General features: G+C 40.9%; 1 protein-coding gene across 3 annotated transcripts in view; it reads right to left on the bottom strand.

Moving 5' to 3' along the window:
• Fgf12 (fibroblast growth factor 12) overlaps positions 1-27,450 on the bottom strand; it is a 515,142-nt gene that overhangs the window by 256,325 nt on the left and 231,367 nt on the right. The window lies entirely within an intron of this gene.

Here is a 27,450-nt window from a genome sequence, read left to right as displayed (position 1 = left end):
GACAGCCGCCGAGACTGCGAGTGGGACTAGGAGAACGAGTTGCTCCTGCTCTTGGAGACCAGGAAAACGTCCTGGTGGGACTGAGTTGGGGGCTGGGCTGGCGGAGCGCTGGAAAGCGCGGCGCTTGGGTCCTGCTCCCTTTTCTCGCGCCCTCTGCTCCCAGACTACCCCCCACACCCACAAAACACCCTTCTCCCCCTTTCTGTCTTCTGTCTCTCCCCTTTTCTCCTCTCTACGCAATCCTACGTGATTGAGGTTTGGATGAGAAATTCTCAGAGGCAGAGTGAGGGAACTGCAGCCTGGGTCTGCTGTGTCCTGTCTCTCCTCCAAGAGAAAAACACAAACACAGGCATCTATGGGCTTGTTGAAGAACCCTAGGTGACTAAAGAAGGGGATGGTGCAGAGAGTAGGGAGATGCAACCTGCCCTCTCTCTAGTGACCAGAAGCATGTAGCATGCTTCCTTCAAGAAGGAAGTAGACATTGGAGAAAATAGCAATGACCTCCTGGTCACCCATATTGCATGCCCCCTCTGCCCCTGCCACATTTTGGAACAGCAAACTGTGTTCCATCTCTTTGGAACCTAGATTTCTTGTTTCTGTCCGGAAAGCTACAAAGCAGATCCAATGCCTAGAAAGGTCTCAGTAGGCAACCTGCCTTGAGGGTGAACAGAAGTGGTATGATAGATTGATGTGAACTAGGACGGCCAACAACAGCACTGGTGTGCAATCTTGTCTCCAGAAATGCTCGCCCTGCTCCCGATAGACTGGAGTCATCCAAGGAAACACAGCATTAGAGATCCTGGAAACCTTTATTCAGCCTTGATTCAGGCTATGTTCTGTCTGGGAGCGCCCCTTAGTCGTGTTTGCATTGTCTCTCCAACTAGTCTTCAAATAGCACCACTCTCCAATGGGTGATTTGAAAGCGGAGACAGAAATTTTCTAAGAGGTTGGGAGAAGACATCAGCCCAGAACACTGCTGAAAATGGGCCCAGCCTTGGAGGGACCCAGGGATTGTCTAAATGTAAGTTCAAATCTGCTGGACTACCTCAGATTTACTTGGGCCATAAGAAGAACAAAGGTGTGTGTCTGCAATCCAACACTAGGCAGAGATCGTCCTGACTGCTGGCTGTGCAAAGCAAAGATGGGCAGATAGGGACTGATGTGGCAGACAGTTGAAAGGAGTATTCAGTAGGCAAGGTATAGGAGGAGGGGCTTCCAAGGGTTAATGGGGAGAGCACACAGTCCTGGCAGCAGCTCACTTTGGTTGAATGGGGATGATAGATTCATTCCTGGAATTTGAGCAGCACAGATCAAGACAGGTGAAAAGGATACCCACTCCAAAGTACATCTGACAAGACAGAAGGGATTGCTTGAAATCAATTGGCAACACAGTCAATTAGGGAAGTATTCAATTTCCACAAATAAAATCATTTTCTTTCCTTGGCTCCAGGAAGACTTGTTTCATTTTTCAGCAAGGCAGGCACAGATAGTACTGGCTGGCTCTGGGGAGGACCCTGTCTTTTGCAAATCAACACCCAAACAGTAAAAGGTCAGGTAAGGGAAATCTCAATCATGAACAAGAAGGCAGCTATGTATAATGAGGAACTAAGGAAATCAACTCAACTTGGTTCCTTTCGTCCTCACAATGAAGATAATTGCCCCCATCTACTTCATGGAACAGAATGTACATATGTAAGCATTTTGACAACAGAAAAACACCAAATGAATGACAGAGTTGATGGTGGTGTTTTGAAAGCCCCATAATTGTGATTCACCTGAGATGTTGGCTCTAAAGATGCAGATTCCTGAGGGGAGGCTCTGGGAATATGAAGTAGAAATCTCTATAATTGAAGCATATATATTGGAATTCTTAAAAGCTCCTCCGGATCTCAAAATGTAACTGTTTACTGTACACATGCAATACATGCAGATAATATTGGAAGAATACTGCAAGACTCTCAAAATCAGTTACATCCCTCCAAAACTGCAGCCCTCTGCCCCTTTATTTCATCAATGGCTAAAGAGAAATGTGTTCTCAAATCTTTACTTTTTTATAGGCAGTGGACAGTCCGGATGTTGGATAGAGAGGAAATTCACCTAGAAACAAAGGTGAACTGTGGAATAAGAAATGAAAAATCATCTCTTGCTATTTGAAGTCCTCCTGTCTTGAGGTGCCATCATCAGTTTTGGCATGTAAAGACTAAAAACCTTTTCAATCTCAGATCTCTGAGATACACACAAGTCCTGTCTTAGATCTCTATTAAAAGAATGGGATGTTTGGATTTTGATGAAATGACAAAGACTTGACATTCTCTCTTGCACTTCCCTGACTGTCCATGCATTGTTTTAACTATTTGGTCCTCATGTTTCCTTAACACTACCATCTGATTTGCTTCCCCAGGAGGAAAAAATAGATACAGTGAAATCTGAAAAACCTAGGTCCTGGGTTGATGGAGGTTGAATTCAGAAGAAATATGTATATTAGGCTTTTATGAATCAACTCAAAGCTTTCCTATCTGGTTCACTGAATTATTACCCCTCTCTAGTGCTTCCCAGGATATAGCCAATAACTCTGCATTTGTGGGCGGGAAGATAAACCAACCTGCTGATGGTTGTGATATCTCAGAGCTATACAAATCTCAATTTTTCTCCTATCTTTCTTAGGATTAATGAAGAATGTCAAGACATTACGAGTAGGAAAAGTTTTAGTTTGGAGAAAGTTGCCAAATACACATCAGAAGAATTCTTACATAGTTATATTTACATCTCTTACCTCCAGTCAAACAAAATATAGGCAGCATTAGTCATCTCCATATTTTAAAATAAAAAATATACAGAGATTTAATTGTCTTTGGCTTGCTCACAGGCCAAATCTTCCAGCTACCAAATCGAACTAGGATTACCTCACACATCCACTTTAAACACTGTATTGAGTGCACCTGGTATTTAGGATAGGCATCAGTAACTCAGGGGAATTCCATATACTTTTACAATTCCCTTGCTACCAACAAGCTTAAAGTCCATGCCACTATCTTCATTTTGGGTGCTTACTTTTTTTTCTGTTTTCTTTTCTTTTTTTTTTTTTTTTTGGTTTGGTTTTGCTTCTTCAAGTCACATTTCTCTTTGTAGCCATGACTGTCCTGGAAATCACTCTGTAGACCAGGCTGGCCTCGAATTCAAAGATATGCCTGCCTCTGCCTCCCAAGTGCTGGTATATCATCCATTTTAAGTAAGCTAGTGAATCATTTAGTCAACCTATCTGAACCACAGATGCAGCACAAGTAGATGAGATTGACACACACAAAATCAAACCAAGGTCACAGAATACCACAGGCTGTGACAGTGATGTCCAGAGTGAGAAAGAGAATGCCACCCTTTAGATACCAACCTAAATCAAGCCCCTGCTATTAAATGCAGACCTCTCAGAACAAGAAACTATACTGTGTGATTCACACACATCATCACTCATTCCTGTTCATAAGGTGTTTAATGGAGACTGGAAATCTGCATGGAGTGAGTGATTAACCTTGCAATGACAGACATAATGTTCATCAGGAAAACAGTGTCACTGTCCTTGTCTGTTGGAAACACAAGCAGACCCACCTCTGTACATCCACCACCCTTCTGGGAGATTAGGCCTTTGACTCAAAGTTGACAAATATAGGCAAGTTGGTCTTAACCACAGCAGGTTTACAGGGTGGGAGATCTTGTCTCCAACCATTTGCCCTGCACAGTCCCTGTACTAGAAGCTCCTTCACTCTGTCAGATGGTGAATTAAAGTAGGCTGGCAGAAGCAATGTAAACAAGCCATTTCTAATAACTTGTGAATTCCTTTCTGTAGCAAGTTCATTCTTGTTTTTTTTTTTTATTTGACAGTTCAACAACGGAATTACCCTTTGCATGCGCATGTCTCTCAAAACAGGAAAAGGATAGCTGTCATTTCTATTTATGACAAACAAAGTGTCTTTGTTGCTTAAAAGGAGAAAGGTTCTAGTTTTGAATCATGTCTGTTTTGATGAGAAATATTAGCATTACGTTTCTCAAGCACCTCTAAGTACATCACAATTACCGACATACCAAGTCCATATAGCATTCCTCCTAGGTGGCTTGTCACGATGAAGAAACTGGACACAGAAAGGTTAAGTTGCTTAACTTAGGACACACAGCTAAGAGTTTGAAGAGACTTACATTAATTATAAACTGTTTGGACAATGGCTCAAGCTTCTTATTGGCTAGCTCTTGTGTAATTATTATCCCGTTTCTATTAATCTGTGTATCTCAATGTGGTTTTGGCTTACCATAGAATGCACTAGCATTGTAATGCAATAAAAATAGAATGTCATTAACAAGTAAAGTCATGCAATGAATTTCACAATTAAGAATATAATTGCCACTTGTTACCCCCATAGTCCATCCATCTGCCTGTCCTCCCGTCTTTCTTTTCCTTCCTTCCTTTCTGCCTTCCTTCCTTCCTTCATTCCTTTCTTTCTTTCTTTTTTTTTCTTGAGACAGGGTTCCTCTGTATATCCCTGGTTGTCCCAGAATTTACTCTCTAGACAAGGCTGGCCTGGAACTCAGAGATCTGCCTGACTCTACCGCTCAAGTGCTGGAATTAAAGGTATGCACCACAACACCTGGCTACCATTGTTATTTACTGCTGAACACTGATCTTCCATGTATTTTCTCACTAAAAGAAACTTCTACCCAGCTACTCTTATTATTTACTGCTGAACACCGATCTTTCACGTGTTTTCTTACAATGACTCAAGAAACGTGTAACTAAAATTAAGGATGTACTTGTAACCTAATTTCATAAATGGACACTTAGTAGAATGACTTCCCAATCTCACACAATAAAAATCTAGGAGATACACTCAGGCCTGCCAACCTTGATGTCTACACTGCTCTAATTATAACCACACAGAGGAGAACAATAGGAATTCCTAACATTCTTGCATGGACTGGCCTTTATCACAGTCTTAAGGATAATTTTAAGGGATCACTGTATGGTAGACAGAGTTGCACAAGCATTCTACACTCTTCTCTGCTCTGGTTTTACCTCCTCTGGGTTGGAAAGCTAAAGTGATAGCTTGGTTTTGTTTTGTTTTGTTTTGTTTTGTTTACCAGTCTTGGTTATGACAGTGTCCTCTGAAGTTTCTATTTCCTTCATTCCTATTACTAAATACTGTACATTGCTCTGGCACATACATGACTGTCTTCCTTCCTAGGTGGACTGAAGGTGTCACAACACCCCCCTTTTGTGCTACCTATGGAAGAAACAGTCTCTGTAAGAGGGCAAGAACCACAAGGACAGGGTTCTGTTGGTTCTGATTATTCCCAGTGCATGAAATACAGTTTAGAATATTAGCACACATTCATAAACACCCACCCACATAAAGGAAATAATTCATCCATCCAACAGCTTTGGTTGTAGCTCAGTGTAAGAGTGCATGCTCAGTATGTTTGAGACCTTAGGTTCACTCTCTAGTGCTAATATAATAAAAATTCATCTGTATACTCATACATCTTTTAAAGTCAAATAGATGCATAAGTCATCCCCAAAAGAGGTGGGGCATGTTCCCCTTTTGTAACTAACAAGAAAGAAACTCAAGAGTGTCTCCATATTCTCAAGTGGGCTATTTTGTTTCAAAAACATACTTTAAAAATTATCTGCCTTGATTCAGTGTATCTTAAAACCTGGTAGCCTGAGAATGTATCTGGATGCAGATTTCTGCTCTAACAATCCTTCATATCTAGGCTTATCTCTCTCCCTCTCTCTAAACATGCACGCACATTGATATACCTGTTTATATCCATGTTCATAGAAAAACTGGAATAAATTGAAAAGACAGTGAATCAAATGTGTCAGAAAAATGACGAACCAATATTTGAAGTCTCAGAATATGACTAAAGTGACCTTAAAATGGTCAGATAATTCTAATATTTATACTTCCACCCATCTTCTCTGAGCTGCTCTCTACATAGGCCATTTCTAGTTGCTCTCATTTCTAATTTTAGTTTTCAAATTTCCAGGGAATGTATCTAGTTGAAATAGCACATGATTAACACTCAAAATATACTTCAAAAATAATAATAAAATCATGTTTTTGTCCTTTATGTTGCACAAAGCAATGGGCTGTGAAAATATACAAACTGTTTAGAAAAACATGTTAGAGGCTCTAACAATTTGCACAAAGGGACTGATAAAGCCATTTGGTCCTCGGTTTTGAAAACTCGAAAAATACAATGTAATATAATCAATAAATTAGAGTAAATAATTAATCCTAACATAAAGCTATTTAGTTAATTGAGCCTAAGTTTCTTCACCTATGAAGTGATTACTGTATAGGACCCCAAATAGTTGAAGGAATATATTGAAACAGAAGCATTAAATTTTGTTTGTTTTTTTGAGACAGGGTTTCTCCATATTGCTTTGGAGCCTGTCCTGGGACTCGTTCAGTGGATAGACCAGGCTGGTTTCAAACTCACAGAGATCTGCCTGCCTCTGCCTCCCAAGTTCTGAGATTAAAGGTGTGTGCAACCAACGCATAAATTTTAAAATCAGAAGATGTGTGAATAAAGGAATGAGTCAATGTATGAGCAGGGATGGATTAAATACACTCTCTTCTAAGCAACACTAAGCCAGACTTTTTAACTAAGTACAATTATTCAACATTAAAATAAAATATATTTTTGAGAGTTCCCTTCCTAATACTGGAGAAGCAAAGAAGAAATGTTCAATAATCGTAGGAGGGCAAAATAAAAGTATGTAGCAAAGTCCCTAGCCATTGTCTCACCTGTCCTTTAGGGCAAAAGTGTGTTCCCTTGGGCTCACTTCCCTTGCTAACCTGGCATATTTAGAGTGACATCGCAAGAACACTGGTTTAGATAGCTGTATGTTTGGGAAACTCAAAAAGTCCAAGCTGAGAAGGATGATGAGAAAGATGGATGAATGGAAAGATAGAATCATCTCAAGCTTGGGTGTTCAGGAAGAGGGGGTATAAGATAATCATGCAAAAACATTTCTGTCATTAGTATTTAAAGAATGAGCAATATCTTTGCAACATTTTGAATAGGGTATTAATCTTTAAGTTTGTTGTGTGATCTCAGAGGCCATCAATGCATCTTATTATGATGCATACGTTTTATGATTAGTCAGAGAGGACTTGAGACTTCAGTACAAGGAAGCTAACCAATTGCCTGGCATTTGGTTGAGTATGCCAACCACTATGACACTGGAGAAATACAATCCTTTCTCTACTTTCTGGCAGTCTCATCTACTTAAAAAGGGCAGAAACAAGGACTTAGTTATAACTAGCTATTAGGAGAGAATTAATCAGAAACATTTATTATTTGCTAAGGAAGAGAGTTAAAAGTCAGCTCCAGGACAAATTGAATCCAATGAAAAAAACAAAACCATAAAGGGAATCATCTTAAATGTGCTCTCTAGATAAGATTAGATGTAGAATTTGGTGGGCAAGAATCAGATTAACAATTTCATCGCTAAAAAGCCCTTGTATAGTATTTTGAGCATTATAGCTACTTGTAGGCATATTGACCTAAATGTGACTTAAAAAGAATTAATGTCCAAGATTAATAGGAGTAGTTCAAATTTTACCTGAACAAAACACCTGAAAAAGCTTTTATTAGTAGTGATAGCATTATTTAAGCTGTGTCTATCATAAGCAAGAAGTTCACAGCTAATAAAAGTGGGGAAAGTGATCTAAAGCTAGAGGTTCCCCTTACGTCCTGTTTCCTAAGAATGCTGTATGAATAAACCCTATGTAAACCCCACCACCCTAGAGAAGTACATGGTTGTTAATTACATGAGTAAGAAGTTGGTTTCAGAAATCAGATAATAAGGGAGGTCTGTATTTATGAAGATATATTAAAGACTCAAGGAAGAAGGGGTGGGGTGATCCCTTATAGGTTGATTTTGAGAGATTCTCCAGTGTTCAAGATTGTCTATCAAGGGAAGTGTCCTCTTCTGAACAGAATCAGGCAGAAACTATGAAGAGAGACACTCTCATAATGACTTCTGAAATTCTATGACTTCAAGCTACATAGTTGTTGCTTGCAAACTAAATTGTAACTGCAGAGTAATATTTCTGCTCAGTGCCTTTCATGTTGCCAATAATAAAGAAACATGTCAATAACTACACTTAGGCTAGGCTTCACATCACTTGGTGTCTTGGAAGTTGACCCCCACTCGGAAATATTCCTCTGCAGTTACAATTTAGGAGGGAAAACATTTCCTCTCAGTATTATTGTGTTATCTTCATGAGCCTTTATATAATTTCAGGCAAACCCTATGATTCCTAACTTGAAGCATGCAAAAGCATACCAAGTGAAGGAAGGGTGCTTCCGATGCTGGCCATTTTCCTTTGCAAGAAGACAGATGTTCTGTCTTAGAAAGAAATGATTGTATAATCATTGACACTTGGCTAGCTAGGGCTCAGAAGACTCAGATCTCAGTTCTATATCCATATCAACTCACGAGTTACTGCAGAAACACACACGTGTACTGTGGATACAGAGGTCCATTCAACAGTAGGCTGACTCTGTCATGGACTTGATTGGAAAGGAAATGTTTCTCAATCATCAAGAAAAGAAGAGAGGCAGGCGGGGAGGCAGGGATGGAAGGAAGGAAGCAAGGAAAGAAAGAAGACAGGAAGGGAGGAAAGAAGGAAGGAAGGAAGGAAACAGTTGATGGAACACTGAAAGCTGTGTTACCATTTTGGTGCCAGAGTACTGGCTCCCTGGCCAGAGCTGTGCTGCCGTCTTGGAGTAGGATCAGGCTTCCCTGACTCATTGTATTTCTGAGAAATTCAGGGCATTAGAATTATCAGTAGTGGCTGGGCATTGGTGACAGACTCAATCACAGCACTAGTGAGGCAGAGGCAGGCTGATCTCTGTGAATTCAAGACAGGTCTGGTCTACAGAGCAAGTTCTGAGAGAGAGAGACAGAGAGACAGACAGACAGAGACAGAGAGAGAGAGAGAGAGAGAGAGAGAGAGAGAGAGAGAGAATCATCAGTAGTAGGCACTGACTTGAAAATTACCACCACTTAAAATTGCAACTAAAGTCTACAGAAACGACATTTAAGTTCATGTGATAGCAACAAAAATTTTTGCATTAAATTTATTTCCTCAGCCAGCATAGTGCTTTAACATAGTGCCCATTTCTGCTCCCACATACCCCGGAAAATACCATACAAAAGTCCTGACTGGTCAGAGACATGCATGATGGTTTTCATCCATTGTTTTAAATAGCAAACTTGTGGAAGGTCAGTTGACTATATGTACACAAGGATTAATTTTGGTTTTGCTCTGATCTATTGGTTTTTATGCTTATCTTTAGGCCATCGACATGGCTGCTTTAACTGCTATAGTTTTCTGATTCACCATAAGACAATAGTGACATATCCAAATTTGTTCTACCTTATTTGAGGTAATTTGTGGTTTCCTATGACTTTGAGGGTTGTTCCTTCTGTGTCTATAAAAATTACATGCAGATTTTGATGGCATTGCATTTCTTTTACACATTGCTTTGGTAATATGAACTAGTTTATTTGCCTGTAAAAGGGCTATTCATTTTGGTGCCCTACAAAGCTAATATATTTGAAATTATAAAAATTGTTACTCTTTTACATGTAGCTAACATAATTTTCCACTATGATTTTTTTAAATGGAGTTGAGGATCATCACATTCAAGCATGCCAGTCATATCTGGCCACAGGAAGTAGAGTTACAGTGGTTGTGAGCTGTCTAATACAGGTATTGGGAACTGAACTCTGGCCCTCTGGAAGAGCAGCAATTGTTCTTAACTGCTGAGCTATCTTTCTGGCCCTAGCCTTATGACTTGAATTTCATCCACTTCTTTTATTTAGGAACAAGCACAAACATACATTGGTATATAAAGATCATAATTTTTGTGTGGCTAATTTTCTTTTTTAACTTATTTTTCCATTCCTCTGTTTTCATAGATGTTTGCCCTAATAAAATATGATTTCTTATTTGAAAAAAAGTCTTTGTGTTCCCAAAGTGACTTAAAAGTGTTAGGAGGAAAGGAAAGGAAAGCTAGAGACTGGAGTAGAAACCAAGATCTACGTGATGCTACGTGCATCAGGTTCTGTGCTCTCTGCATGAGAGCCACTTTTTCCTGTCCTTCTGAGACTCACTGTTACCCAAATGTTACAATGAGAAAACTGAAGCCATGATGATTACATGTTTGAAATACTGGTCATGAAATTGTGTTGCTTTCTACAAGACCTACCCTCTGTTTTAACAGTAATAACATATATCTAAAGACCTAACTCAATAGAAGGAAAATTCTTAAATAGTATATACAAACTTACAGCATTGAAAAACATGTTTGGAAACAAGGCCTTGCCATGTGGTGCAGGACACCAGCCAGTTTGAATCCTCTTGCTTTAGTCTCCTGGGTGCTTGATTAGAAATGTCTGCCACTATGCCTGACTCCTCTCAAAGCTTTTACAGTAGTAGCTTTGATACCATATTTTAGACAGAGAGATGAGAATCACAACTCTGAAGCATGTAAAAACGGTTTGAGAAAACTGACTATAAATTCAGAAAGGAAAAAACACTCAGAAAATTGTTTGTTAACAAAATGTTACTCTCTCATATATGGATTTTAGACATAGATCTGGGGAGTGCCAGCCTACAATCCTATGGCCAGAGAGTCTGGGAAACAGAAACTTCATTTAGTGGCTGATCGAAGAAGAGGCTGACTCCCTTGGTTAAGTACTGAGCTGAACTCAAGAAAGCCAGTAACAGAGAGGGAGGACTGATGATCAAAGAGATTAAGACTGGGCTGGTTTAACCCCCAGAAACAGCTGACCAGACAAAGGTTAACTCTTGAATCCCAGGCATCAGCCTGGGAATCAGCACGGGACTGAGCAAGACCCCCTGAATCTGGGTGTCAGTGAGAAGGCCTAGGGAATCTATTGAGCCTTGGGCAGCAGATCAGTACCCATCCCAAGTATACACACGGACTTTGGACTCCCATAGAACAATGTGAGATGCACTCTCACCCTGAACTCTTGGGGAAGGGTCTAGGCCCTGCCCTATATGAAATGACAGACTATGGACACCCCCATGGAGGGCCTCACCCTCCCTGGGGGAATGAGGGGATAATGGGGTGGAGGTTGGGGGGAGGGCACGGGAGGAGGGGAGGGAAAGGGAGAGGGACCTGGAACTGACTTGTGAAGCAACCTTGTTTCTTATCTAAATTTAAACTGGAAAATAAAATTAAAAAAACAAAAAACAAAATGTTACAAAGCACAATGAAGAAATGAAGTGAGATTAGACAGAAAAATGGATGTCCCACTCATGGAATTAGGGATTTTGAAAGGTGATGATTATTCTATTTCTGGATTGACTGCTATTCGCTGACTACACAGACATGTTATCCTCAAATTTGAAGAGTAGCTGTTTGTTCCCTAGTAGGAAAGCCATATAAGCATGGAAAGGTCATTCGACTTCCCCAAATCAGCTTGCTTGCCTATAATATGATTGCTTTGGAGCCTATTCTGGAACTCGATCTGTAAACCAGGATGGCCTCGAACTCACAGAGACCAGCTGGCCTCTGCCTCCCGAGTGCTGGGATTAAAGGCATGGGCCACCACTGCCCGGCCTATAATATGATTAATAGAGAATAACCATTGATCTTTATGGTGGAAGTACCTAAATAAAAGGTCCTAGAGCCAATGACAATAGTCAACTTAGGATTCTAAAGGACAAGAATCATGTATACTGTAAGGTACCCTATGGGAGACAGCAGCAGTGGTGATAGTGAGTGAATAAGAAACAGTGAGATAGTCTGCTCTCTTTGGAACTAGAACTCCACAGAATAATGCCATTACCACAATAACGTGGCTGGGGAAGGGGATAATCAAAGAATTTTTTGTTTGAAATTTTAATTGTTGATTTTTTGATGAGTCATATACATATACGTCTGGTAATCTTAGCCATTGATGAACAATTCCACAATAACTCAGATACAAAGACAAATCATTTTATAGTTAGGAAAGTTAGCAGAAAGTAGATCATAATGGACTTATTCCTAGTTTTAGCCTTATTTTCACTCAGATGCTGCCTAAATAGATGATTGGATAACCAACCCATCTTTACGGAGTTCATTTTCTCAACCCTAAAATGAATCTATCCATACAATTGCTGAATTCTTCCACTCTAAAATCCTATGACCACAGGCCTGTAATCCTCACCCGGGTCACTTCCCTTAAACAAAACAGATTGGGGTGGATCCCTTTGCATCTATGTGAGTACCTTTGGGAGAGCAAATTTCATTGTTCCCATTTATGAGCTGGACATTATTATTAATGAGTAAACAAGGGGATTAGGGAAAATGACTTAACTTACACAGCTACTAAAGAGAAGGACCATGATGGGAGCAGACAAATCTGAGGCCTCCATCCTCCTTTTAGTCTATCTGTGTCCCCCAAGTCTTCTGGTGCTGCTAGGGGCAACCAGGATGGTGGCTATAGCTCATGGCATTTGTTTTCCTATATGAAAATGAAAAGATGTAGCTATGAAAACCTGATGTAAAGAATCTCAACAAAGAGATTGGTAGAACGCACTCTTCATCACCTTAGACGAATCTCAGTGTTACTATTCCCATGAGATTCTAATCTTAACTGATTCCTGTAATGCTACAAAATCTCATTCCCCTTCTCTCAAAATGGAGACAAGACATCCTGCTTCTGAAGTACAATCAGGCCTCAGGGTGTGTCGGTCATACTGATTTTCTCCATTGTCAGAGAGCCCCCAGTTACATAATCACTGTAATTGAAGTGTGTATGGCTTTGCTAACCATTCTCCTAAAGTCAGTAAAATTTGTGTGAGTTTTTTTTAATTGTACTGCCAGTACCCTTAAAATGCCAACCTGTGATTTTCCTTTCAGAGTGTTCAATCCTAGGGCGCTACTGTATAAGTATGAACCCAAAGGGGCAGCTCAGTTCAGGACTAAGTCACTGAGTTCTGAGAGCTAGCTTTTCAAAGCATAGCTGTTATTAGCATGTTGAGAATGGCTGGATATATGCTGAACTTTCTGCTACTTAGGATCATTCAGGAAACAAATGCAGTCAATTTTTCATGACAGTAATTCACATAGAATGCCCAAACATAAGAACCAGTGTGGAAAGAGCATTAAGAAACAGATGGACCTGCGAATTTCACAATTCCATTGGTTTTTTTTTCCGCTGAGGAGTACTCCATTGTGTAAATGTACCACATTTTCTCTATCCACTATTCAGTTGTGGGGCATCTAGGTTGCTTCCAGGATCTAGCTATTACATATAATGCTGCTATGAACATAGTGGAACAGACATCCTTGTTGTATGAATGGGCATCTTTTGGATATATGCCTAAGAGTGGAATTGCTGGACCTTGTGGACTGAGTCCCATTTTCCTGAGAAATCTCCATACTGATTTCCAAAGTGGCTGTACAAGATGGATGGCACTAGAAGAAACCATCCTGAGTGAGGTAACCCAGTCACAAAAAGACAAACATGGTATGCACTCACTCATATATGGATTTTAGACATGGATCAGGGTAGTAGTGTCAGCCTACAATCCCAGTGCCAGAGAGTCTGAGAAACAGATAGGTACCAAGAGAGATGCATGATAACCCAGAGAAGTGGAATGAGCCAAGATGTCCTGAGCAGATTGGGAACACAGGGGGAGGGGAGAGGCAATCAGGAAAAAGAGAGGGATATAAGAGGAGGGGAGAAGAAGGCATGGGGGAGCAGGAAGGTTGAGTCTAGGTAAGAATAGAGGAGAGCAGGATGAGAGATACCATAATAGATGGAGTCATTATAGGCTTAAGGAGAGAGCTGGCAATAGTGAGTTCTCCAGAGATCTACACCAACTGGCAAACTAAGCAATAGCTGAGAGACTACATTAATAGCTCCTCCTTGATGATAAGGTTGGTGACTACCTTATATGCCATCCTAGAACCTTCATCCAATGACTGATGGAAGCAGAGACAGATACCCACAGCTAAACACTGAATTGAATGCCAGTGACAGAGATGGAGGAGTGATGAGCAAAGGGTCAAGACCGTGCTGGTGAAACCCACAAAGGCAGCTGACCAGACAAGGGGGAGCTCTTGAACCCCAGACTGATGGCAGAGAGGCCAACAGGGAACTGATCCAGCCTCCATGAATGTAGTGTCAGTGAGGAGGCCTCAGAAATCTCTGGGGCCTTGGGTAATAGATCAGTGTTTACCATGGCATACGAATGAACTTTGGGAGCCCATTCCAAATAAAGGGATGCTCTCTCAGCCTGGACACATGTGGAAGGGCCTGCCCTGGATGAAATGAGAGACTCTGGCCTCACCCTCCCTGGGGAATGATATGGGGACTGGGTGGGGAGCTGGGAGGCTGGTGGAGGGACAAGGGAGGAGGGGTGGGAGAGGGAGCTGGGATTGACATGTGAAGCATTCATGTTTCCAATTTAAATAAAAACATATATTGAGAAAAAAAAAGAGGCAGATGGGCCAATGCCTTCATTTCAAAGAGGATGAAACTGATGACTTTTGGTCACACAGCTCCTGATGGCAAGTAGAAAAACAGTCTAACTCCCTCATTCTGAGACTAGTGATCGCTTACATACAAGGCTATTCTATCAGTTAACAGCTACATCTTTGGCTTTGTCTGAAAAAGACTAGCAAATTTGAGTATGTATGACATGTCACAGTTTACAACAAAAGGTACTTTCCATTCAGTGCTCACAACTACACAGTGATATACATTGTGACCCTTTAAACACCTAATTTGTATATGGAAAAACAGAGACTTAAATGGCAGCAGAGGTAGCAGGAAGCCACACATTTAGTAGGTGTTGGCATGAGCATTCTAGCTCTGATCATCCCAATGAGATTTGTTGTCTTTCCTTTGAACTGTCTCCTCCCTCTGATTACTTTTCAAGTTTAGATGACCAAATTAATCATGAAATCTTTGTAAGTGGCTATAAATGCTTTCCTCAAAATGTCTCCAACTGATATCCAGGCTTTTTAAAATAAGCATTTTACTGGTTTATTAGTAGTAGATACAAGGGTAAGGATTCTCTTTGGAACTATAAAAATACCATCAAATTACAGAATTCTTTGCTTTGCCCAAGAGATATTCCACTCAGCACCAGGTAATGCTGTTTATAAAACATCCAGTCTTGCTCAGCAGGAGCACAAGGGTTCTGAGAGACAAGGCAGTACCTTGTCTCAGGATTTTCTTCACCAGGTGCTCCAAGACAGAAGCCATCTTTAATGCATGCTTTTCAATGCTGGAGCATTTGACAAATGCATAAAAATTCCCTTAATTAATTCACCCCTTGGACTTTTTAGCTTCAAATAGTCAATTAAACAAAACTAGCAACTCACTGTGGGAATATTCATTAGGATGCAAGTTATCCTTAGAAACAACTAGGGGGAAATGTGAAGAAATAAGTTCGCCTTTCTTGAATATGTATAATTTGACTCATATATTGAGGATGTAAGTTGGCAAACACGTTTGCTATTATTTGTTGGCAATTAAACATATCTAATGAAATTCAATGATAGTCCATATTTCTTTTAGTCCTTCACCAGTCTTCTGGCATTTAAAAATGTGATGTGTATACAACACGACCATCATGGCACAATGACCCTAACATGCAGTAGTGGCACAGTTACAAACAGCTCTCTAATTGGAATTAAGGCCTTCTCACCAAGAAGGAAACCATGCCTGGTGCTGGGAAACTAGCCAACTTCCCAGAACTATTGAAGTCATGAATCTTAGAGGAGAATCTACAACCACCACTTTACTAAACCATCATCATTCATAACAGAACTCTAAACATTTGTCCTTACATCCACAGGTAAGTGAGGTCTTAACCCCTCATCAAGGAAACTTCTCTTTGCCACAGGCAGGGACCATTACAGAAAAGTACACCAATCAAGATGCAGAGTTGTAGAACCTAGTCTCAGTGGATATATCTATGACACAGCTCCTGCACTTAAGGCTCAGGAACCATTTCTGAAGAGGGCAGAAAGCTTGTAAGAGTCAAAGGATAAAGGAGTTTGATGTGAGATTGTGTCTCCTAAAACTTTCAGAAGCTACAGCCATGAAGTATCATCAACAGGATGCCTAAACAGGATCTGAACAAGGGCAACACCAGTAGACATGCTAACATGGAAGTGGAGAGCTCAAGGGACCTCAAACATAGAGAAAGAACTGCAGGCAACTAAGGAATGTTGAGAGCAAGATATGTAGACTTCCCCAAAGAAAAGCACACAACTGGTTATCCAATATCAAATGGTCAGCTCTGAAAACATACATACAAATAACATTATATGGACTGAGAAGGTAGTATTTATGTATCTAGGAACACGTGTGTGTGTGTGTGTGTGTGTGTGTGTGTGTGTGTGTGTGTAACAACAGTTAAAGAAAAATGTTGGTAGGCAAATTTCTGTGAGTTTGAGGCTAGTCTGGTCTACAGTCTACAGAATGATTTCCAGGACAGCCAGAGCTAAGCAAAGAACCCGTTTTGAAAAAAAAGGACAATGAGGTTATGAATTTGCTAAGAGAGCATGCTAATATGGAGTGGGGTACATGGGAGTTTTTGAAGGAGGAACTGGAAGAGGGAAATGATGTAATTATACTATAATCTCAAAAATTAAAATATTATTAGAAAGTTTCAAATTGTGTGTATATACAAGTATATATGTATATACTATACATCCAAACATACAACCATATATCTAAATTTGTATTTATGTATGTATATTTATATATACACAATTGTTACACACACAAATATATGCCATACACACACATACCAGTGTATTTATTTTACTTTATTTTTCTATCCATCAAGGGATGGATGCAAGCCCATCACTGGACACTTAATATATGCCAAACTCTTTAGCAGGTAGGAGGCATAAAAATATAAAACACAATTTCTGTCCTCACAGAACATACTGTCTGGTGGATGAGCCTGATTGTTTCGGTAGGTTCCTGCAGGGACATTTAGAAGAGAAGGTTAGTCTTCTCAGTTGCAGGGACTTTGCCAAGTTTCATCAAAAAGCACCCTGGGAACTGCCCACTCATGAATAAGTGGGATAGAACCTTCCAGAAATAGGACTAAGAAAGGGTTTCTCAACAGAAGAGGGGCAGGAAGCACACTGGTGCCAAACATCAAGGTCTTGAAACCCTGAATTCTGACAGCTGGATCTTGTTCATTATTAAATTTCATGGGCCAAGTTCATGATGAATAAAAGTAATTGATGGAACAAAATGGCCAATGTGTGTAAGAGGCGGATGGAGTCAGAACTGTCCTTAGTTTTGCTTTTATGAACTGACTGGAAGACTGTGAATCTTTCCCTGATTTTTGAGCTTAATTGCAGCTTTTAGAGCATGGGTCAGTGAGGTCTCTGGGATAGGACCCTCAGACACAGCCTCTATCAGCTACCATATTTAGCCCAACAGACACTTAGAGTACACACTATGGACTCAATGTCTTCTAAAGAACAACCATAGTATCCCTTCCTTTGTTCACCTAAAAATGAACAAATAAAGGTATAAAGTAAACAAGTAAGGTAAGTAAGACACAACACAAGAATCCTGTGATCATTTTGAGAATATACTAGGCACAAAATTTGGAATTCTGTGAAGTTTTTATTTTACCCAGAGAGTGCCCCATTTCATACAATGCAATTCTGTGTGTATACTAATAGTCTCTGTTAACTTCCTAAGTGACTTGAGAATTTTAAGAGAAAAAAAACATAGTGCAGGAAAAAATAATAACACCCCAGTAATTATATTAAGAGCTAGAAAAGAGAAACAGTCCACACATTTACTTTTATCCTGAGCTGAAGACAGACACCTATGCAAGGCATAACAAGATTGAAAAGAACCAAAAAGTGATTGTAATCAGAATCCCGAGGTTAAACTATGATTCTTGGACTAAATAACAATAGAACCCTAGATTAATTGCTAATTCATTGTTCCTTAATCACCATTAAAGTGAGAATAAAACTATTAACATGATTGCTTTTAAGAACAAGTGAGAAAACATATAAAATAAAAACTTAGCATGTTCTTTATCACATGTGCTGAGTAAGAACAAACTGCCTTTTCAATTACATTTCTATTGGGTAATGAGGAGGTGAGAGAAACTATACTCTTTTGCATGGTGTATGTAGTGTTTCGTTTGGAGTGCACAGTATGGATGTACGTAAAGATACATAAGGAGAAAAGTTGACAACAATATGCTGAGTGTCTCTTGAAGTGCACCCACCAGTATAGTCTTGACAGAGCACGAACATGACTGAAACTCAGTCACAGGGAACAGAACCCTCTATGTCCTTGCCATCACGCACAGAGACAGCCCACTTACTGCAGCCACCTGCAGAGGATAGACCCGGGACAGGGTTCCTTCTCAAGTTTGCTAACATCTGAAAAGTAACTCTGTTTATTCCATGTTTGTTTGGGCCAAGGTTCAGACTCAATCCACCCACATAATCAGGCACAGAGACTATCTTAGAACCAAGTTGTCTGTTTGCAGCTAAAACCAAAAATATGAAAAGTGGGGTCAGTTAGAAAAAAGCCTTCCTAACTCACACCCCTCAGGATCCTTCCCAATCGCAGTGCTCTTGGAGGTCAACCAGATTTTCTCTTCTGGATGACTAAGGGATGGTTTGGGTTTGTCACAGGAAAGATAGCTTCCTAGTAAGTATGAATTCAATTTGCATCTTAGTCATTTCTTGTTTAACCCACTAGGCCCAGAGTTCCTAGAAGGCAGGGACTCTCACTTGCTCATTCTAGAAGCTTTATTCTAGAAACAGCCATTATCATTAAATGTGTGCTGGAAAAAAGAAGGCGGAAAGAAAGGAAGGGACAGAAATTAGGGTTCACATGAGAAAATGAATAATAACAAGTGTGGCTGAAAACAATTTCTGTTCAGTTCATTTCTCCATCTGAAATCTGATACCACAAGGGACCGACTCTCTCCTCTTCCATTGAAGTAAGCCTACTGTCTTGACTCTTTCACAAGACTGCCCGAAGGTGCTGTCAACAAGCTTCATGATTTAAAATAGTCAGCCAGTGAGCACAGTTATAGGCCAGAGTTCCACATCATGTATTGAAGAGATGAGCCTGAGGCAAGCTATTGCCCATTTCCACCAATTAACTTAAATATTTGTTTTACTTCAATATTAGTCTATAATCCCCATTTCCACAGGCTTCCTCTAGGTTTCAGAGGGTGAACAGTGAAGACATGCCTTTTACCCATAAAGAAATCAGATTTGGTTGGAAAACCAACATGTATCAATGTATAAATTGATGTATAAGTGGTCCAGGGAGACCGGAGGGACAATTGATATGACTGAGAGACTAAAGGGAAGTCAAGGTAGATATAACATTTAACTTGGGTCTAACACAAGACATTTCATTTCAGACAGGATTGCCACGCATTGATTCAAGGGAAGCTTGAGCCATATAAAATTATCTAAAGACACAATCTCGGTTTAAAAAATACAATTGTGTTTCTTTGTTTCAGAATACTGGGATTCAAATGCAGAGCACTACAGGGCCTCTACCATTGACAACCCCCTAGCCCTAGCCTAAGCATTCACAGCTAAAGTTAAGAGGCTGGAATAATTAATTCTTAAAGTCGCTTCATAGTCTTTCTGGGCTTCTGAAAGATATACAGGTATTGGCTACACATTTTTTCTCACGTCTTTCGTTGTTTCAACTTCTGATATTGGTGCTTTGCCATTTAAGCTTTCATTACCACTCTCTAGTTACAGATCCATCAACATATATTCCTCAAAATAATAAACAAACTAGTTAGAAGACATTTATTTCATTGATTGAACTTTATTTTGCATAAAATAATGTTTCTTTGTCTCTGATATGAAAGGGGAAAGAATGAAATACCTTTGATAAATTATGATTTTGTTAAATATAGAAATCATTACCAAAAGGCCAGTGCTAACAGAGCTGTAGAGAGCACAGTCAAGGAAGGACGAGACTTCATCAGGGCCCAGTCAAGTGATCTGGTGCACTTAGCACGTATTTGTTATCTGGTTTCTAAAGCCCCAAATTCTCCAGATCCTTGGGTCATATCTAATATCAACAGCTTTCAAGTCCTGTGAGACTCTTGCTACTTTCCAGAAACACCCAGGGATTTCACATCATGCCCTAGTTACAATGTAGTGAAACTGCTTGCCCAAGAACCACGTTATTCCACAATCTCTTACAAGCCAAAGAATGAAGGAGCAAGTGATGACAGGAGTTATCTTGAGAATTCCAACACAGGAGGCATCAGAACTGAGAAAGTACTCATGGCAAAGGCAAGGCTCGCTCATTCGCTCTACTTGTAGGAACTGGGACTGAACAGAAGAACTTTAGGGGCACCTGAAAGCCATAGCAGGTAAAACCTTTGTATCTGAAGTTTGTATCAGGTTGATTTTTCTTGGAAGCCAAAATAGAAAGTTTTGAGCTGATTAGATCTCTGCTAAAGAGAAAGGACAAAATAGCTAAATATCCTGATTGTATAGCATATTTAAAAGGAAGGAAGGAAGGAAGGGAAGGAGGAGAGGGAGGGAGGGAGGGAGGGAGAGAGGGAGGGAGGGAAAGAGGGAGGAAGAAAGAAAGAGCAAGCCAACAGGTTATTTTAAATGAATTGGAAACTTAATTCTTGTGCTTCTGTTTCTGTCATGACTACAGCCCACAGTGAGAAACCAAGAGGGTCTTTTTTCACACTGTCCTCTACTTCCTTTAATAAATCCCAGAATACCAGCTATATGTCTGTGTACATTTGTGATCCCAGCACCTGGAGACTGAGGCAGAAGGCTCATGAGAACAAATAAGCAAACAAAAAGATCCTAGAAACCTGAGTTGAAGGCCCCACAGCCCAACTTCTGAAGTGGCACAAGTTCTTGAAAAGCTTCAGCAATGGCCAGTCCCAGCCTAGTGAACCTCTCCTTCATCCCTGGCCAGCTTTGATCCTAAAAATATCCTTCAATCAAGAACATGTGCATTTTCCAAGCCTTAATTTTAGTCATTGGTATACTAGGAATTATTCTGGTTCCCTTATGCAAGAAAGCTTTTCAGATTTTTTTCCAGAAATCAGTTTCAGCCATTGTGTTTCCTCTACCTCTGTTAATGAAACATTATCATTCCTTCAACTATGCTTACAGCACTAGTCTGGCTTCTTCCACCCAAACGAGGCTAAGTGTTCAATAACTCTCTTAGCTGCAACATCTTTGTGGCTTTTAAATATGTGAATCCATAGTCCTAGTCAATTTTAAATGGATTCAAAAATGATTTGGGGGCCAGTGAGATGGTACAGCAGGTTTAGGCACTCACTGATGAAGTGAGTTTGAGCTCCAGATTCACACATGGTCATAGAAGAGAACTGATTCCTTGAAAGTTGTCCTTTAACCCCACAAGAGTACACACACACACACACACACACACACACACACACACACACACACATACACACATACACACACACTCACACATACACTCACACACACACAAATGTAAACATATTTTAAATGACTTAGAATGTTTCAATATAGTAAAGGATACTAGTTATCTCTATGTGTGTCTTCATACGTTACTATTTAAAACATAAACTAAATGAATTTTTCCAGCATCCTTTCCCATCCAGCTGCTGATCATATCTAAGCATTCGCCTCCATCTGGTCATTAAACAGAGAGCACTGAGCATCACCTTGGACTCTAACTCATCCTTCATCCTTCAGTCATACACGCACACCCTCACACACCCATCCACACTTTGCTCAGGGTTGTTCCTGCAGTCTCTCTCTGTTGTCTCTTTTCTGTTCCCACTGCTACTATCTGTGCCCAGATTCCAATCCAGGCTGCACACATACCACCTCTTAATTTCCGTTCTTAGAGGGACTTATTTCAGTACCTACCTTTCGATGTTCACTACCACAAGTTACGTTCTAGGCACTGTCCTATGTGCTGACAGTTACAAAACAAATGTGTCTGCTTTCTGGTTGAGACTCTAATGGGGGTAGTGGAATCCAACAAATAAGAGTAGGGTAGAACAGAATAAACCAAGCATGACCTTCTGCGGTTGGAACCTTGGTTCTTTTGGAGCAGGAGAAGAGTCAACGAGTTCGCTTTAAAATGAGGTCTTGAGCCATGTTCACAAAAGACAAAGCCAGGCCTACTTAAGCAAACTGAGGTCTGACCAGTAGGTGAGAGGTGACATAAGTTCAGCCAATGGAGAAGAGAATTGAATGTCTCAGAGGAGCCGTGAAAAGACAACCTAACTGTTTACAAAAGTACTTACAAAAAAGAAACAAGGAACAGTCTTTAAACCGTACTATAAAAAATAATGTTGGAAAATAAAAAAAGGATTAAGAGAAAATATATGACACAAAGCTACAGGGTATGTGTCATGCCAAGTTTATGTCAACATGTAAAGTTGAGCACAGCAGTGAATGCCTGTAATCCTGGTATCCTCATGAGATGTGCAGTGTTTATACATCTGTTTGGTAAAATCTGCAGTGCTACTAAGTTGTATTTTAATAATTCTTCCTTATATTTTTGTATACTTACTGCACTGAAGGTTTGAAATAGTGAAGGAGACTTACAATACTAGCCAGAAACTAAGGGCTCTACTATATGTTGCTCTGAAAGAAGAAAGAACCCTTACATGAACGGAGGCAGGGCTCTTATGTGAGATAATTATACGGACAAATGGCAAGTCATGAGGTCTACAGCTGTGGGAAGACTAGGTAGAGCTCCCGTCCCACCGGTCCTCTTTCATCAGTTTTATTCATGGGGTTTTAAGGTAGCAATTCTAATCAAAAGATTAGAAGCAAAAGTTCTAAGAAGAGAGTCAAGCTTCCCATCACAGGGACACACACTAGAGGCAAGACATTTGCCTGGGAAACTTTGCAGCCATTACAAATCCACAGCTGGATCCTTGAGAGGTCAGCTTTATCCAAACCCCTGTGGGAGCTCCCAAGCCAAGGGCAATACTTGCTTCCTTCACACCTCTGTAGCACCTTGCAGAGCCCAGGGCCAATCTGTAAAATGTGACTCCTAGTAATTACTGTTGATAACCTGATGTCTCCTGACCATTTCTTAATCTACACAAGTGTCCTCCTAGGAGAAGCGTTACAGGTCAGAAAGTTGGACTAAGAGCAGAAGGAAGGATGGCACTTGTGTGCTGGGCTCTATATTGTCTGTCTTCATTTGCCCTACCATAGGGATTCTTGTTTAAAAAAAAGAAGAAGAAGAAACTCTATTGTTGCAAACACTACTGGATTAATTTATTTCCTTCAGTGAATTCAAATGGACAGCTATGCAAATATTTGCTGAATCCAACTGTAATTTTAGAGTTGGACAACTCACCTTCGGAGAATGAGAGGGTAAACTTTACATGAGCTGCACAGACACTTGATGTACACACATTATATTTACAAGGCATTGGCCCCTAGGATAAAGACACATTACTAAGTGCTTTTACATGTCACTTGCCCATCCAGTGTCCTTCTGTGCAGACCATCAATCCATTCCCAAGGCCACTTGGTACGATTCAAACCTCTTTAACTGTGAAGTCAGACATTTACTTAAATCTAGACATTGCGTCTACTTCAATTACTTATCTTCTTTGATACTGATTGTCAAATTAGAGTCCTCAGATGTATTAGACAAGCATTGATCCCCCTGAGACATATCCCCACCCTTTATTCATTTTATTTTATTTAAAAAAAAGGTTTCACTAAATTGCCCAGGCTGAACTTGAGCTTACTTCAAGACAGGCCTTGAAATTGTGATCCTCTTGCGCTGGTGAACTGAGCAGCAGGGATTATGGCCAGTGAGTGCCACAAGGCTTGACTGATGTTTTAGACCATGGTTTCTTGGTCTTGATAAACATTGGGTAATTGCAGGCATCCCCAAACTCAATTCTAAAGCATAAATAATGAATATAAATAGTGTGCATGTGGTTGACACTCAAATTTCATTTCCCTTCCCTTTCATAGCAGGTGAGTATTCTAAGAAATCCCCAGTACCTCTCTAGTCCTTGGCATACATGGCCTATGCAATCTGCTGCTTTTGAGTGGGAGTGGGGCTCCGAATTGGATGAGATATCGGCCTGGATTAGGTTATGCTGTACAAGATTGCTCCTTAGCAGACTGGGGAGAGATTTTCCTGCTGGTCCGAGGAAGCAAGCTGCCATGCTGTGAACTACCTATGGAGACAGCCACATGGCGATGCCTCCGAGCAGTCTGTAGGATCCCAGAGTAGTCACAGCCAACAGCTAGAGAAAATACTTCCGGCTGGCTCTCCAACCCCAGTGAAACGAATGCTGCCAGCAGCCTGAATGAACTTCAGAAAGGATCCTGAGAACTAAATCATGGCGGGCACGGTGACCCCCAGCCTTGGGAGACCCTGAACAAAGTATCCGCGTAAGCTGCACACACAGTCCTCACCCACGTTAGATAATGGGCATCTGATACTTTAAGCCATTAATGTTGTGATAATTGACTCCCTAGTATAAGAAAACTAATAGACTCTTCCTCGATGAAATGAAGCAGACCTAGATGGTAACTTGAGTGTAGCAGTAGCTATGATTATCCACATTGTCCCCAGAAAGAGTGCCATTCATGTCAGCAGGCATGCTTCTGCAGAGACTCCAAAGGGCATCCGCCCTCCTCACACAGAAAGAGTGCCATTCATGTCACCAGGCATGCTTCAGCAGAGACTCCAAAAGGCATCTGCCCACCTCACACAATCCAGACACCGGTATTCTACATGGAATTCCTATGAAGGGCACTGATCCATTTTACCTTTCATTCTTTCTTCACACAACAGCAATGTTGGGATTTTTTTTTACAGAAAAATTAGATGATTCAGTTTTCCTTTAATTTGATGAACTGATTTCCTTTTGTGAAAAGGTAAGTAATGTTAAATTCAATCTTTACCAGTCATGCAAGGTAAATATTTATAGTTAGTGATAAATTGGATTTTAGAAGAAAATTGAATTTTATTGTATGTGGGCTAAAACTCAGAAGAACTTCCCAGAGATTAATTTCCATACTTCCCTCCTCCTTATGGCTATGACACACCACAACACAGTTCTGAGCCCCGGGCTTTGTGTCATGCCCCCCACCAAGTCAGCACATGGGCAACTGGACTATTTCTGTCCATTTCAACTTGGGGAGGGTTGGCATTGAATTACAGGAAGTTGCGGTGGATGTAAATGGTAATCCTAACAAAGCCAAACTGAGACTTCTCACAAGTGAACTCTCTCTTAGCTGGATGCCAAAAATGGCAGCAAGTACCCTACACCTTTCCAACAGGCACAGCGGTCTAGTGAGCAAGACAGCAACTTTAACTAATTTGAGTCAGCAGATGGTGCTTTTGAAAATTCACACAGACCAGATGAACATGTGACTGTGGGAAGGGTTGTTCCCAGGACCACAGAGCGGTCTGGGGAAGTCTGGAACCCCGAAAGCTACAGCTGACTAAACCTTTGTTCAGAAGAGGGGAAGATGACAGTTTTATACTGAAAACGCTGTGAGATGATGCAGTGCTTTGAAAAAGAGAAATACCCAGTAGGCTCCTGTATTTGGACACCTGGCCCCGGGTTGGTGGTATTGTTTGGGCAGGTGGAGTCTTCCTTGCTGGAGGAAGTGTGTCACTGGGATCGGGCTTCTTATTCTTCTCTGCTTCTTGCATGTGAGTGGAAAATGTGACAGCCAGCTTACTGCTCCTGCCACTGGCTGCCAAGTTTCCCCCCATCATTACTGACTCTATCCCTCGGGAAACTTACATCAAAGTAAACTCTTTCTTCCTTATGCTGCTTTTGGTCATGGTGTTTTATCACAGAGACAGAAAGGTAACTAACACAGATCATACAGGCAATGACTCATGGACTAAGGAATAATAAATAAACAAGCAAATGAAAATAAAAAGAAATCAAACTGGGGACTGCGGTGTGTATAGGTGAGGTTTTGTTTCATAGTCCAGAAAGGAAGAAATGCGTGAACTCAGCCTCTTGTGGCATTGTTTTCCTTTGTCTTTGGAGTTCTTGTTTGTTCCACTTGCTTACAACAGGAGTCTATAGCAACAGGGAATGCATCGTGGAGTTGAGTTTGTAGTGAGTAATCTGCTACCTGCCAAAATTTCATTTGACAAAGCTTGATCAGAAAAATCACACTCAAGACTTCCTCTAGAACTATACACCACTTAAACCAACAGGATCGTGGGGGGCGTTGGTGGTACACGCCTTTAATCCCAGCACTCCCTAGGCAGAGGCAGGCATATCTCTCTGAATTTGAGGCCAGCCTGGTCTACAGAGCGAGTTCCAAGACAGGCTCCAAAACAATACAGAGAAACCCTGTCTCTGGAAAAAAAAAAAAAAAAGGCCAAAACAAAAGTGTGATAGTGATGACAATGCAGACAGTATCTCCTTCCAACATCTGGGAGGGAGGCAGCATCTTTCCTACTTCCTTCTCATGACTATGAGCGCCCCCCACCCCCTGAGGAAATACTCAGCTACTCAAAGACTCAAGGAGTACTGAAGGTGGAATCAGGAAGCACAGCTCAGACCAAAAGATACATCGCTGATGGCTGTGAAGTCAGAAGGACAGTTTGAATTGTCTCAGATCTCTTTCTCATTTAGACCCACTTTTGAAGCAAGGGGAAACACACACACACACACACACACACACACACACACACACACACACACACACACACACACACCTAACTTGATTTCCTTGAATGCTAAGCGAGGTGCGAATTTTTAATTATTGTTAATGGAAATAGTGTGAGAATTCCAGTTCTGGAATGGTATGCCACTCAGTGAAGGCAGGAAGACTCACTCAGCAAAACCCAAGAAAAGAGTCCTGGCTACCTGCCTGCCTCTGCCAGCTCCTGTGACAACCGCTGGCTCCAAAGGTGCTCGGACTTGAGATGTCCAGGAAGCCAGTGACCCTCTCTGGACAGGTGGTACAAAGGAGGAAGGCATAGTCCCAGAGCTGCTCTGCCCAGCGGTGCGACTGTGGACCAGCAGGGAGAGCAGCCTGGAGAGCTTCCTTCCCCCAGTTATGGGGAAGCATGAACACCTCTTTCTATCTCAGAAATCTGTGTTTTCTAAAAGGCATGTTTCTCAGAGGGCTGGAGCAAGCGCTCCCTGTTGCTGGTACAGTATACCAAGCCTTAATCAAACAATGTACCAGGCCTTCCTTTTTCTGCTCTGCGGGCTCTGGTAACACAATCTGCTACTAGAGCATTCCCTGTGCAGAGTAAGATCTTCTGTGTTGCCATGCAAAGCCTCCTTATCGCGTTTTTCAGAAGCACAAATGGTAAATACCATTTGCCTAAGCAGACTTTGCAATCGCTTGCATTTGTTAAGATTATTTATTTGAAAG

The sequence above is a fragment of the Mesocricetus auratus genome, unplaced genomic scaffold, assembly GCF_017639785.1.
Source record: "Mesocricetus auratus isolate SY011 unplaced genomic scaffold, BCM_Maur_2.0 Super-Scaffold_100008, whole genome shotgun sequence".
Classification (NCBI taxonomy): domain Eukaryota; kingdom Metazoa; phylum Chordata; class Mammalia; order Rodentia; family Cricetidae; genus Mesocricetus; species Mesocricetus auratus.
The sequence above is the reverse complement of the archived record's forward strand: the minus strand, read 5'-3'. Positions and strand labels throughout refer to the sequence as shown.